This window comes from Lycium barbarum, chromosome 4 (assembly GCF_019175385.1).
Source record: "Lycium barbarum isolate Lr01 chromosome 4, ASM1917538v2, whole genome shotgun sequence".
In the NCBI taxonomy this organism is placed as follows: Eukaryota; Viridiplantae; Streptophyta; class Magnoliopsida; order Solanales; family Solanaceae; genus Lycium; species Lycium barbarum.
The window spans coordinates 47939032-47954409 of record NC_083340.1 but is presented as its reverse complement, the minus strand read 5'-3'; the positions used below and the strand labels follow the sequence as shown (position 1 = coordinate 47954409).

Sequence of the window (15378 nt, the reverse complement as noted above, 5' to 3'; positions counted from 1 at the left end):
CTTTAATATAGTTTTGACTTGTGTACTTGTGCTATAGCATCAAAGTGTTACATTTTACAATTTATACTTAATAACTATTTGGTATTTCTTTTGTAGTTTTTAGCAAGGCTACTAAGATGTATGCTTACATCAGTCAAAGGCCATTGCTATTAAACTTGATGAGGAAGTTTACAAATGAAAGAAATTTGGTGAGACCGGGCAAGAGCAGATGGGACATTTGGTAAGGAATCTGCCATTAGAGCTAGAGACCGTTTGTCACCAGGTAAGTTAGTTGTTTTAGTTGTCTTTATAACTTATTTGATTTCTTTATACTTAATACTTTTTGAAATATTTTTTCCGTAGTCGAATGGTGGATGCAATATTATAACCATGTTCCAGCTTGCAAAAGTTTTTTTTTTTTTTTTTAAGTTAGTTGTTGCATTAAAAAGGCATCAAGAAGATGCGTGAATGATTACAAATCATATGGTTATAACTCCAAATACTGCAAAAAAAAAAAAAAAAAAAAAAACTAGTATGAGCTGGGAGTTAAGAACCAGAAGCAAAAACTCAAGGCAGTTAAGCCACTGAGAGTGAGCTGATAAAATCTAAAAGGGGAATGACATCATTTACAGGGGAAAGATTGCTGCAACTAAAAAGATTCATCAAACACTTGGGCCTAAGAGAGCAGTTAGGAGCTGAGATCCCATCAAAACATCTTTTGTTCCTTTCTGTCCATATACACCAAAAAATACATGCTGGAATCATCTGCCAGATCTTCTTGATGGACTTGTCCACTTTCCACAAACTCCAACTTTCAACTGCTTGCTTTAGACTGAAGGGGGTTGTCCAACTAATTCCAGAAATAGCCAAAAACACAGTCCAAAGATCAGCTGCCACAGGGCAATGCAGTAACAAATGGTTTACAGTCTCTAGGCTGTTGTGACACATAAAACACCTGCTCACCACTGTAATGTCTCTCTTCATGAGATTGTCCTGGGTTAAAATAGCATTGTAAAGAGCTGTCCAGGTGAAACATTTAACTTTGGGGGGGAGCTTTGTCTTCCAAACCAGCTTCCAGGGCCATGAAGTTGTCACTCCCTCTGCTGCATTCAACTGGTTGTAGCTTGCTTTTACTGTGAAGATGCCTTTCTCTGAATTCCCCCACCTTAAGCTGTCTGGAAGTTGAGGATTCATTGAGTAGTTTGCCAGTAACCTATAAAGATCAGTTAGTACCTCCAACTCCCAGTCTTGCAAGTTTCTTCTAAGGTGAATATCCCAAATGTTGCCATCTCTATTGTCAGCAACAGATGAGTCAGGTTCTACAGCTAAAAGGAATATCCTGTGGTGAGAGTTTCTGAGGGGTTGATTGGCCACCCACTTGTCTTTCCAGAACTTGACTTTAGAACCATTTCCAACCTTAAAGGATACTTCCCTGAAGAAGTCATACTGAAGATTGTTGATATGCTTCCAAGGGCCAACACCATGAGGGGCTGTATTCTTTTTGGTGCGCCAATCATCTAGCCTGCCATATTTTGCATTCACCACTTCCTTCCATAAGAAGGCTTTTGTTGTGCTTGCTGAGATCTCTGACTCTCCCAGACCTCCTTGTTCCTTTGGCATTATGACCTTATCCCATTTGACAAGATGGAATTTATGATCTTCACTGTTTCCTTCCCATAGAAATGCCCTTCTTAGGCCATCCAGCTGCTCCTTTACCTCACAAGGCATTGGAATGAGGGACATCATGTAAGTAGGTATGCTGTCCAATACACTATTGATTAGAGTCAGCCTTCCTCCCATAGATAGATATTGCATATTCCAATTTACCAGCCTTTTCTCCACCTTCTCCACCACTCCATTCCAAACCTCAGTTGCTTTGTAATTTGCACCCAAAGGAAGGCCCAGATAAGTCGACGGGAAGGAGCCTATGTCACACCCCAGGATCCCTGCCAAGATATTCAAGTTTGGAACTTCATTGACAAGATAGATCTTGCTTTTCATCATGTTAATGTGAAGTCCAGAAATAGCTTCAAATAGCATGAGAGTAAGATTAAGATATAGAACTTGAAGTGTCTCTGCCCCACAAAAGATCAGGGTATCATCAGCATATAAAAGGTGGGAAATTGAGATAGAATTGTTTGGCCTGCTTTCCACCTTGAAGCCCTCAATCCAGTGATTTTCTTTGGCTTTGTCCAGCATCTTGCTCAGACCCTCCATGGCTAGAATGAATAAGAAAGGAGAAAGAGTATCCCCTTGTCTTATTCCTTTTTGAGGAGAGAAAAAACCCACTGGCCCCCTGTTCACCAGAATGGAGTATTTTACAGTTGAAAGACTGTATTTGATCCATTTAATCCATCTATCTCCAAAACCCATTTGCTTCAGCATGTCTAACAGATAGGACCAGCTCACTTTGTCAAAGGCTTTCTCCACATCTAGTTTGCATAAAATCCCAGGTGTTCCTGCTTTCAATCTGCCATCTAGCATTTCATTTGCAATCAAAGAGGCATCAGTGATTTGTCTGTTCTTAAGGAAGGCATTTTGCTCCCCTGACACCAGCTTCCAGATCACTGCTTTGAGCCTTTCAGCCTTGCAAAAGTTTTCTATCAAAGTACTAAGCTTAACTTGTAGTGCATCCGGATGTGAAAGAAATTGGAGCGTCTATGAACATGTGAGAGAGAAGAAGATTTATTCTATTTTATATTACATAATTACATTATCCTTATTTTATTAGCATTCTTTAATTACTCTCTACAACTTATACACAGATTCACTCCAAGAAGAGGAATAGACTTGAGCCTCAATGATCTAGTGTACATTAAGTACAATAGAACATTGAAGCATCATTATAAAGCTCGCGACACCATTGATCCAATTAGGTTGGAGAATATTGAGGAGGTAAATGAATGGGTAACTGGAGCACCCGAAGACCTTGCAGAGGAAGAGTTAGAAGATGATGGTCTGACTTGGGGTATTGTTGCTTCGGCAAGTGGATGTAAGGAGAGTATCTATGGTCTTAGGGCGAGTTGTTCAAGTTCAATGAACAAGGATAAAGGGGTGGCTTCTTCAAGTCGAACCCTCTTTGATGAAGACTCTGAGGAAGAAGAAGATGGCAACCAATATAATGCTAACACTCTTGTGGTTGAAGAATTTTTAGATCTTGAAGAAGAATAGATGTTGCTTCGTTATAATTTGGTTAATGCTAACACTTAGGGACCTTAAGACTTATTAACTATCTAGTTGGAGAACTTTAGACTTTAGTATCAACTATCAACTATCTACTTTTAGTTTTTCAATTGAAATATATGCTAGTATTTTGTTGAGTATTTGAGTTTTTGGGTATTTATATATGCATATTTAATATTTTAATTTTTTGTGTTAATTCTCGCCTTGCTCCTAAAAGGCGCTCGCCACGCCACGCCTCGCCATGAGGCGTGAGGCGAGCCCTTGTCGCCACGCCTCGCCTTTCGCCATCCTAAACACTGCTCCAACCACACCCCTGAGCTTTGCTTTAGTGGTAAGAGCACATCGCGTGATGTGTGCTTCAGGCACATGTCACGGGTTCGAACCTTGTTGCAGACAAAAGCTTGGTATTTGAAGTGGAGGAAGGTAGAGGAGCGGACCCATTATCCACCGAGTCTTGAATCGTGCACCATTTGTCCTTGAGGATTCTTGGTTATCCAAAAAGAATACTCCAACCGCTGCATGGCTCGCAATATTGTAATCCAATTTTTATGAGCTTTTTAATGACCGAGAAAACCATATGGCCAACCCTTTGGGCCAATCAGCCTTCAAAACTCGGGGATGATGTGCTGGCCTTTCTACTCTTCTCCACTTAAATGTTGGACTTAGTTCACTTAGTGCAATGCTCGAACTTGTAAGCTAAGACACAAGTCCCTCCACCTTTGCAGCAAAACTAACCCCTGGTGCTCCAATTTTTATGAGTATTCAGACTCAATTTCATAATTTTCGTAAAATGCAAGTTAATATTAATAAAGAAACTACATAGGAATACAAACCATAATAGTTAAAAGTAGAGGGATGTATGTTGATTACCACCTACTACTTCATCAAAAAAATCCCAGCTATCATGATCAAATATTATTGGATATTAGTAATAACAATGAAACATGATATACTATTACAAATACCAGGATTTGTATTTACGACCTCTATAGCTACACAACTTACTTGTGCGACCCTTCCATTTAGTGCAGAACCACCTCCAGAACGCTGAGAAGACGAACTGAAGAAGCCATTTGCCCTCAAATTTCTTTGCAGGAGACAGAGAAGTGCAGATGCATTAGATAACCAATATGGCAAAGTGACATCCTCATCTCCGACCTGCAGCTCAATAAAATAGAAGAAAGAGAAAACCTCGTTAAAGATGAATGATACTAAAGACATTAGCTAGTCTACAACTACCAGATAGTTACCATCTTTTTAAGAAATGCATTTTTTCCAAAAGGAAAAAACTATCCTTTCATTCGGAATAAAACAGTCATTTGTTCAATGAGCACATTTAATGCAATAGCTACACACTAGGTTAGGAAAGCCACCTGGATGTGCAGCTACATATCATGGTAAGCCAAGTTATTCGAGGTACCCGATGAGCAAATTTAGTTCAATAATTAGCACGGTGGTTCAAAACTGGGTTAGCAAGCCAACCCAGATGTAGTTGCATATCATGGTAAGCAAGTAATTATAGGCACATGAGCAAAAAAATTTGAGAACATTGTACTTAATTGTGTAACCGGTTAACCTCCTCTGACAAGGGAGGTATAGTCTAGCGGTAAGGACCCTCGACCTCCAAACATAAGGGCAAGAGTTTTGAGTCACACAGGTAGAGAAACAGGGAAAAAGCCATTGTTGGGCTCATTTGGTTGGGGGTGTGGGGGATTTCAGGGGTGGGTTTAACATATCAAAACAGATTGTCTAGACCAGTTCATCTAACAATTTAAAATATTAAGAGATGAAACACATTTATTAGTGGGGCCCAATTTTTATTTTTTTTCATGGGCCAAGCATACGAAAATATTTTGTCGATAAGCAGCCAAGGGTCGAATCCAGGACCTTTTATAGTGTATGAACCACCTCTTCTTAAAGCTTACATTGTTAAAGAACACTTTTATTCACTTTAGGTCTGCAACACAATGGATTTAGGACTAGAACCACAACTCCAAGTCTCCTACTTCTTGGTAGGCCTTCAAAAAGTTCCATATATGTTGCTTAATCTCACAGTAGTCAAATCCGACAAAAACGTCAATTCACTGGTTAAACAGGCATTAGAATTTTGGCACTCCATTGCTCAAGATTGCACCATGGAGTATCAATCTTGGACAAATCCAAGATAATGTCCACAGAAATAGAAATTGTTCTAGGAATTTACTCATAAGATGGTAACAACAAGAATAAAAACAGAGAGTAAAATATAAATGTAATCTGGAAAAATGCACTTATGCAAAATCTGGTTAAGAACTACATAATGAAGCATCAGTTCGACAAAGACCAAGTAGAATATAAAATTCAGACATCATTTACAACCAAGAACATTAAATAGATTACCTTCAAAACATCATTGATTTCGGCAATGATAAAATCAAAAATAGCAGTCCTCTCTGACTCAAAGGCATGCCAATGAATGAGGCACCTGTAGATGACACAAGCAGCAACAGGCTTTCCATCTTTAAATCCCAAATTCTCTTTGATACACCGTGAAAGAATTTCACAATTCTCCTGCAAGAGAGACTTCATTTTAAAGCAGCTCACACCAAAGCCACCATTACTTAGACCTTTTAGACTAGTTATCCACCAAAATTACAGTTGGAGCAGGCGGATGGTGAGTAAAGCAAGGGGAGTCATCACTTTTCCCTCACGAGGGAAATTAAATCATTCATTTGTGTTGTTTTACAACTAGAAGGAAAGTAATGAGATTTAATCCTCAATAATCGTCATCTATTACCAGAATGCTTATTATCCTTCATCACTCATGCCCCTGTTTTCTTACACTTTACACCCTCCCCAACAGTGATAACCAAGCAATCATGGCAATAAAAACATAAATCATCACTAGTTGGAAACAGAAATCAACCTGCTGCCTTTCACTGGTCAACTTAGCTCTACGTGAATCAGAAAATCCTTGAGCAAGAGGTGGTATGATTTTTGTTGGGGTAGGAGATTCCTAAACAAACAAACACGACCTTTAGAGATCAAGAAATAGAACTCTGTACTTAAACTAAGACAGAAAAAAGGATACTTACAAAGGAAGGTTTACGATCAGCAGAGGGCAGAGCGATTGCACCAGAGAATTTCTGCACAAAGGGGCCAAAATTTTATTAGATCTAGAGGCACAGAATGCGAGGAAGAATTCTCTACCATGGGTTATTGTTGATTTGGTATTAATGATTAAGATTGAGATGTTGATTTGATATTGATGATTAAGATTGATAGCTTAATTTTAGGAATATATTGTATTGATGTAAATGATTAGGAATTGATTGTGTAATATTGTCTTTCCTTATTTAGTCTTAGAACTCATGTATAAGTACCCATTCTTATGGATTGTATATTCATTTAGAAATACAAGAAGCCCTTTCTTCTTGCTAAAAATCTTCATGGTATCAGAGCCATTGCTGCCTTTTTGAGGTGAGTTTTCTCCCTCGCAGCACTAGGGTTCCGTGTTTTATCAAAGAGGTCGAGTTTTCTCTCTCTTTGTGGCTGTCCGCGCAAAAAAACTCCTCCCGTTCAGTTCGTTTCTGGATTATTTTTCTCTGTTGGGGTTGCTGGAACATTCTGAGCCTATCCCTATCAGTTTTGTTTTTTTCCGATCACCGGAATTAGGATTCCGGCGTGGCAGCCAACTTTCCGGCGATTTTTTTCTGGAATTTTTTTTTTTTCAGTTCTCGGGTCGTAGGCCTATTCTAACCCTTCCCATCCAGATAATATGGGTGACACTACTTCTGGAGAGACTTTGTCTCAAGATGAAGTTCAACATCTTCGCCGTCTTCTGAACAAACTTGACTCTTCTAGTGTTGCTAGCCCCAATTATGTGCAGTCAGGTATTGCTTTTAATGTTCAGCTTAATTGTTGGATTATTGATTCTGGTGCGAATAGACACATGACAGGCTCTTCTAAAGGCCTTCAAAATTACTCTCCTAGTCCCAAAGGGGATTATGTCAGAATAGCCAATGGTACTCCTGATATTACCTTATCATCCATTATTCATGTGCCTGATTTTCCTATTAATCTATTATCTGTTAGCGCTATCACCAAAGAATTAAACTGTAGTGTCAGATTCTTTCCTGATTATTGTGTTTTTGAAGACCTTCATACAGGGAAAAAGATTGGCAGTGGTAGATTGCATGATGGCTTATCTTTGATCGATGGAACTCGAGACTCTGGTCAGGCCTTTTTTGTAGGAAATAAGGATGTCAACCGAGAAATAATACAGTGGCATAGACGGTTGGGACACCCATTTTTTTTTGCTTTAAAAAAATTATACCCTGGTTTATTTTCTAGAACTGAGTTTGAATCTTTGTCTTGTGATGCATGTGAATATGCCAAGCACACTAAAAACTCTCATCCTCTGAGTGACAATAAAAGCACAATTCCCTTTTCGACTATTCATTCTGATGTCTGGGGTCCTACTAAAACACTTTCTTTATCTGGTAGTCGATGGTTTGTTACTTTTATCGATTGTTGCACTAGAATGACATGGGTATATCTGTTAAAAGCCAAAAGTGAAGTTTTCTCCTGTTTTAAGTCATTTCATAAGATGATTTGTACTCAGTTTGAGGCTAAGATAAAGATATTTCGAACTGACAATAGCACAGAATACATGGATAAAACTTTTGGAGCTTACTTGGAGTCTTTTGGGATAATCCATCAAACTAGTTGTCCTTATACTAGTGCACAAAATGGGGTTCCTGAAAGAAAAAATAGGCATTTGTTAGAAGTAGCAAGATCCCTTTTGTTTACCATGAATCTGCCAAAGCCTTACTGGGGGATGCCATTCTAGTAGCTGTCTACCTCATCAATAGAATGCCACTTAAAACTCTTAATTTTCGGAGTCCTTTAGAAGCTTTAAAGGGTAAAAATGACTATACTGTTCCTCCAAAGATATTTGGGTGTGTTTGCTTTGTTCACGCTAGGAACTCTGGGAAACTTGAACCTAGAGCTCTTAAATGTGTCTTTATTGGGTATTCTCCAACACAGAAAGGGTACAAATGTTATCACCCTCCTTCTAGGAGATTCTTTGTCAGTATGGATGTTACCTTTCGGGAATTTGAGCCCTATTTCAGTATTACACCATCACCTCTTCAGGGGGAGAATTATAAGGAAGAAGAGATGGTTTTTCCTAGTTCTATTGTTGAAACTACTGCCACAAGGGAAAGTGAAATTGGAGAAAGAATTCAGGGGGAGACTGTTGGGCGTTTGGATAGGCCTGATTTGATAACTTACTCAAGGAGAAATAGAACAGAAGAAGTCATCATGCAACCTGCCGAAGCCGAACCTTCTTCTTCTAGTGAGTTATCTATACTTCCTAATATGTTAGATTTGCCTATTGCTCACAGGAAAGGAGTCAGATCTTGCACTAAACACCCTTTATCCAACTTCGTTTCCTATAATTCTTTATCTCCCTCCTATAGAGCCTTTGCCTTGTCTATTTCTTCTGTGTCTATTCCCCAGAATTGGAGGGAAGCTTTTGCAGATTCTAAGTGGAAGCAAGCTATGATGGAAGAAATGAAGGCTTTATCAAAGAATGAGACTTGGGAACTTGTCGCATCACCACCAGACAAGAAGTTGGTTGGTTGCAAATGGGTTTTCACTGTAAAACATAAAGCTGATGGTTCCATTGAAAGGTTCAAAGCAAGATTGGTGGCTAAAGGATTCACTCAGACTTTTGGAGTGGATTATCAAGAGACATTTGCTCCTGTTGCAAAAATGAATACTATTAGAATTCTTCTATCTTGTGCAGCTAATCTTGACTGGGACCTGCAACAGTTTGATGTGAAGAATGCATTTCTTCATGGAGACTTAGAAGAAGAGGTGTACATGGAGATTCCTCCTGGTTTTGGTACTAAACAAAGTCAAGGAAAGGTATGCAGACTGAAGAAAGCCTTGTACGGATTGAAGCAATCTCCTAGAGCTTGGTTTGACAGATTCTATAAAGCAATGATCTCCTTTGGTTACCAACAAAGCAATGCGGATCACACCCTCTTTATACGACATTTAAAGGGTAAACTCACTCTTCTCATAGTTTATGTTGATGACATAGTAATGACAGGAGATGACAAAGAGGAGATGACCCGATTGAAGAAGTTGTTGGCACAGGAATTTGAGATCAAGGATCTAGGAAAATTGCAGTACTTCTTGGGAATTGAAGTTGCTAGATCAAAAAGAGGAATCTTCATTTCTCAAAGAAAGTATATTCTGGATCTCTTGAAAGAAACAGGTATGACAGGTTGCAAACCAGCAGAATCACCCATTGAAAGCAATCATAAACTACAAAGCGGAGTTGGAAAGTCAGTTGATAAAGAGAGATATCAGAGGCTGGTTGGAAGACTCATTTATCTCTCTCACACCAGACCAGACATAGCCTATTCAGTCAGCCTAGTGAGTCAGTTTATGCATGATCCTCAAGATCCTCATATGCAAGCTGTCTTTCACATTTTGCGGTATCTGAAGTCTGCTCCAGGAAAAGGTCTACTTTACTCCAGACATGGTCACCTCCAAATAGAAGCCTTTACCGATGCAGATTGGGCTGGATCTTTAGATGACAGAAGGTCTACATCCGGTTATTGTACACTCGTAGGAGGAAACTTGGTCACTTGGAGAAGCAAGAAGCAAAGTGTAGTTGCTAGATCAAGTGTGGAGGCAGAATATAGAGCTATGGCCCAGGGTGTTTGCGAACTTTTATGGTTACAAAAGTTACTAGAAGAATTGAGATTGTCTGAAAAAAGGAAACTTTCCTTGTATTGTGACAACAAGGCTGCAATCAGTATAGCTCGAAATCCAGTCCAGCATGACCGAACAAAGCACGTTGAAATTGATCGACACTTCATCAAAGAAAAAGTCACGGGTGGTGTCTTGAGTTTATTCCACGTGTCATCAGAAAAACAACTAGCTGATGTGTTTACTAAAGGCCTCAACAAACGGACTTTTCATACACTGGTTTGCAAGTTGGGCATGTGCGACATCTTTGCACCAACTTGAGGGGGAGTGTTGATTTGGTATTAATGATTAAGATTGAGATGTTGATTTGATATTGATGATTAAGATTGATAGCTTAATTTTAGGAATATATTGTATTGATGTAAATGATTAGGAATTGATTGTGTAATATTGTCTTTCCTTATTTAGTCTTAGAACTCATGTATAAGTACCCATTCTTATGGATTGTATATTCATTTAGAAATACAAGAAGCCCTTTCTTCTTGCTAAAAATCTTCAGTTATACATTACAAGTTAACAAATAACAGCTTACATCGATAAAAGGCTTGGCAAAACCAACACGATTGCTCCTTGGAGTTGCATTCAATGCTTTCTGCCGGAGGATATGGTTTTCATCCTCTAAATTTGAGAGCTTCTCCTCCATACTAATATAGAAAAGACACATTAGTTTTAAATCATCTGGAAATCAACCAGTTATGAGAAAGTATATTGTAGCAGCAGCAGAAATGCATGTAGATAGAGACAGAAAATCTACATTTCTAACAAAGTTATACAGATATCGTTCCATTTCCTAATATATCTATTAAGTTTTACCACTAAGAGAAGCAGAAGACTAACTATGTGATGACATTGCCCCAAATAACTTCTCTTTGATTTATTAAAATGTACCTTTTTAAGTTCTGTTGGAGTTGTGAACATGTTTCTTCAACTGCTCTCAACTTGGCAATTGTGTCAGTAGACTCTTCGTTACCCTTTAGTAGCTCATGCTCCAATGCGGAGTTCTTCTCCTCCAAGGCGCTCATAGAACTCTGCAGAAGATACCAAAATAAGTATCCCACAATGCAAATCTTTGGGCCTTCTTATAAGCTTAAAATTGCTGACTATCTGGGTTGCAGTAACGGCAAGCGGATCAGGCCCTTTCTGCTCTAAAGCAAAAGCAATTAGCAGGACTGTCTACCTTTAAAGTCCTAGTCTACAAAAGCAAGCAACTTGTCTAGAAGCAGAGTACTTTGTCAACTTATTTAATCAGTCATTAAATACAAACAATGCCAAATATCAGCTAATCATGACAAATAAGATTATCTGGTCTTGTAGTAGTTACAGCAAAATTTCTCGTGGTTATAGAAACCTTGAAATATCCAGCTACCAAAATCCAGCTACCCCTGCCCCAGACAAAATAACTGAGGGCCAATGGCGTACGGTTCAGAACTTGCTGGATAATGAGCCTGCTCCTCTACTCTTCTGCACTTAAATGCTAAGCTTTTGTCTACGGCAAGGTTCAAACCTATGGCATGCGCCTAATCCACAAATCATGCATTACGCTCTCACCACTAGACCAAAGCCTGAACTAGGGGCAAGAAGAAAAGCAAGTATAAGTCCTTCATTGACACTTAAAAGAAAAATTGACACCTTACAGAGCTCTTAAAAGCAACATTTTAGCAAACCAGTACTCATACATCACTGGATAAATTGTACATCACATAGTTCTAAACTTATAATCTCTTAAAACCTAAGCAGACCTATTGAAAAATTTAGCACAACGAATTAAAAAGACACATAGGTGACAACAATTAGTTGAGATTAAGGTTCAGTCATGTTAGTATGTTCTTTTTCTTTATAACCGAGAAATCACTGAGGGCCAAGGACGCATGGTTCGGAACTCGGTGGATAATTGACCCGCCCCTCTATCCTTCTTCACTTAAATATCAGGCTTTTGGCTGCGGCAGGATTCAAACCTGTAATATGCACCTAACCCACACATCATAAGATGCGCTCCTACCACTACGGCCAAAGCACTGCGTGATTATATGCCAGTAGAGTATGTTGAGAACTTCCAGTGCTCAGTCTAGATATTTAAATCTTGAATTGTGATAGGTCTAATGGAGCAACACGGATCGGGAGGATTTATAAAGCCGACCGCAACCGGCGTGAGATTGAGGTGCAGGTTGTTGCTGCTATATAGTACTATGCCCATACACTTTCTGGCTAATCAAGATCCATAAGGTATAGCAAAAGCCTTCCCGTTCTAGAGAGTGAGACTACTAGGTCATTATGAAGTTCAAGAAAGAGTGGTGCTTAAAATATGCACACAACATCTAGAACTAAATTTCCACAAGGGAATCAATCATCCAATTTAAATATGAGTAATCAGAGTTTAAGGCAGACAAATACAGAAAGCAGTGATATGACCTTCAGAAATGTATTTTCATTTCTCAGCTCAGTTACTGAAAATATTCTCTTTCCAAAGCAGCTTTTTCCTTCATGTATAATTCCAGTTGTCTCTGAAGCACGGCATTCTTATTGACCTCATTGACTGCAGCCAGCTTCGCTGCATCTAACTCGAGGCTTAAAGATTCTACAGTCTTGTGAATTTGGAAATTTCCACTAATTTAGCCTCCTCATTTGATACCTGCATCACAATGTTCAAACGATATTTCATCCAATTAGCAAGCAAATATGTTTAATTTGAGAAAAATCATTTACATATAAGTTAACCATTGGACCAGTACCCGTAATTTTTTCTAATTGCAACCTCCAAGTGAGATCCTCCAACTGTCTCTCAAGCTTGGTTTTTGCTAAACGGAGGGCACCAGCTTCATTAGCTTCCTGTAATAAGGGGAAAAATAAGTGTCAACTCTTCATAAGAAATAACAGCTGAACTATAGGAAAATCAGGGGAATAGAATTTCATCCACAGAAACCTGGAACATCAATTTTCTTAATGTCTGCATGGCAGCAATCTACGGGGTTGAATCAATATTTAAAGATCCTATAGTGGCAATATTCAACTAAAGCATATAAAAAGAATTTGCTTGCATCTCTCACTAACAACGTTCCGCTGTGCAACATTAGTTCTTGTCACCACTTTTTTAATGGGGCAAGAGAAATATATAGAATCTCAAGCACAATGAGCAAAAGCAAGAGCATCAATTTCTTAAATTTACTGTAAACAAAAATAAGATGCAAACTGAAATATCCTTAGACAAAAGTGTACATGCGTTTTCATGTGGAGCATAGATGTAACTTATGATATACAACAACAACAACAACAACCACCCAGTGAAATCCCACAACGTGGGGTCCGGGGAGGGTAGAGTGTACGCAGACCTTACTCCTACCAAGGTAGGACGGCTGTTTCCGAAAGACCCTCGGCTCAATGAAAATCATAAAAAGAGGTCAGATAGGCTAAGAAATTCAAAGCAATATGGAAATGCAAATAACGAAAACGACACAGATAAGATAGAATAGAATAATCAAAGTACAGGAAATAACAGATAATACCAGAAATCAGAGCACAGGAAATTCTACTGCGATAATGTGCCTATTAATAATGAAGGATAACGAGACTATCTACTAGCCTTCTACCCTAATGTGGGTCCTCCAAACCCTCCTATCTAAGGTCATGTCCTCGCTAAGCTGTAACTACGCCATGTCCTGTCTAATCACCTCTCCCCAATATTTCTTCGGCCTACCCCTACCTCTTCTGAAACCATCCATGGCCAACCTCTCACACCTCCGCACTGGGGCATCCGTACCTCTCCTCTTAACATGCCCAAACCATCTCAGTCTCGCTTCCCGCATTTTGTCTTCCACCGAGGCCACTCCCACCTTGTCCCGAATAGCCTCATTCCTAATCCTGTCACTCCTGGTGTGCCCACACATCCATCTCAACATTCTCATCTCGGCAACTTTCATCTTTTGAACATGAGAGATCCTAACTGGCCAACACTCCGCCACATATAACATAGTCGGTCTAACCACCACTTTGTAGAACTTGCCCTTAAGTTGCAGTGGCACCTTCTTGTCACATAGCACTCCGGAAGCGAGCCTTCATTTCATCCACCCTGCCCTAATACGATGTGTGGCATCCTCGTCAATCTCTCCGTTGCCTTGCATGATAGATCCAAGATACTTGAAACTACTTTTCTTCTGGATGGCCTGGGTACCAAGCCTAACTTCCACGCCAATCTCCTGAGGTGCTTCACTGAACTTGCACTCCAAGTACTCTGTCTTGGTCCTACTCAGCTTAAACCCTTTAGACTCCAAGGTATGTCTCCAACCCTCCAGCTTAGCGTTAACTCCACTACGAGTCTCGTCGATGAGGACTATGTCATCCGCGAAAAGCATACACCATGGCACCTCACCTTGAATTTGTCGCGTCAATCCATCCATCACCAAGGCAAATAAAAACGGACTAAGAGTTGATCCTTGATGCAACCTCATCCTAACTGGGAAGTGCTCTGAATCCCCTCCTACTGTCCTTACCCTGTGTTTTGGCTCCCTCATACATGTCCTTGATCACTCTAGTGTACGCCACAGGTACACTTTTAGCCTCCAAACATCTCCATAGGATCTCTCTTGAAACTTTGTCGTAAGCCTTTTCTAGGTCGATGAATACCATGTGTAAATCCCTCTTCCTCTCCCTATACTGCTCCACCAGTCTCCTCATAAGATGGATGGCTTCTGTAGTTGAGCGTCCCGGCATGAATCCGAACTGGTTCTCTGAAATATACACGCCTCTCCTCACCCTCATCTCCACCACCCTTTCCCACACTTTCATAGTATGGCTTAGCAGCTTGATACCTCTATAGTTGTTGCAACTCTGGATATCCCCCTTGTTCTTGTATAGAGGGATCATTATGCTCGACCTCCATTCTTCGGGCATCCTTGCCGTCTTAAAGATGACATTAAACAACCTAGTCAACCACTCCAAACCTACTGAGCTCGCGCTCTTCCAAAATTCCCCAGGAATCTCGTCCGATCTGGTCGCTCTTCCCCTGCGCATCCTACGAACAGCACTCTTAACCTCCTCAACCTTAATACTCCTGCAATACCCAAAATCGTGACGCCTCCCTGTATGTTCCAAATCTCCCAACACGATGTCTCTGTCCCCTCCTTCATTCAAGAGTTTGTGGAAGTATGACTGCCATCTCCGTCTAATGAGAGTCTCTTCTACCAATACTTTTCCATGCTCGTCCTTGATGCACTTCACTTGATCCACATCGCGTGCCCTTCTTCCCTCGCCTTGGCTAGCCTGAACAATTTCTGATCCCCGCCTTTTCTTCTAGTCCAGCGTAAAGACGTTCAAAAGCTGCCGTTTTTGCCGTCGAAACCGCCAACTTCGCCTCCTCCTCGCTATCTTATAAAGTTCCCTATTCGTCCATATCTCACTTGCTTTCTGATCAACTTCGCATACGCAACCTTCTACTTCCTTCCCTTGCACTTCTCC

At 40.0% G+C, this 15378-nt stretch overlaps 1 pseudogene; it reads right to left on the bottom strand.

Moving 5' to 3' along the window:
* The window catches only part of LOC132637472 (myosin-15-like), a 47687-nt pseudogene that overhangs the window by 7291 nt on the left and 25018 nt on the right, over positions 1 to 15378 (bottom strand).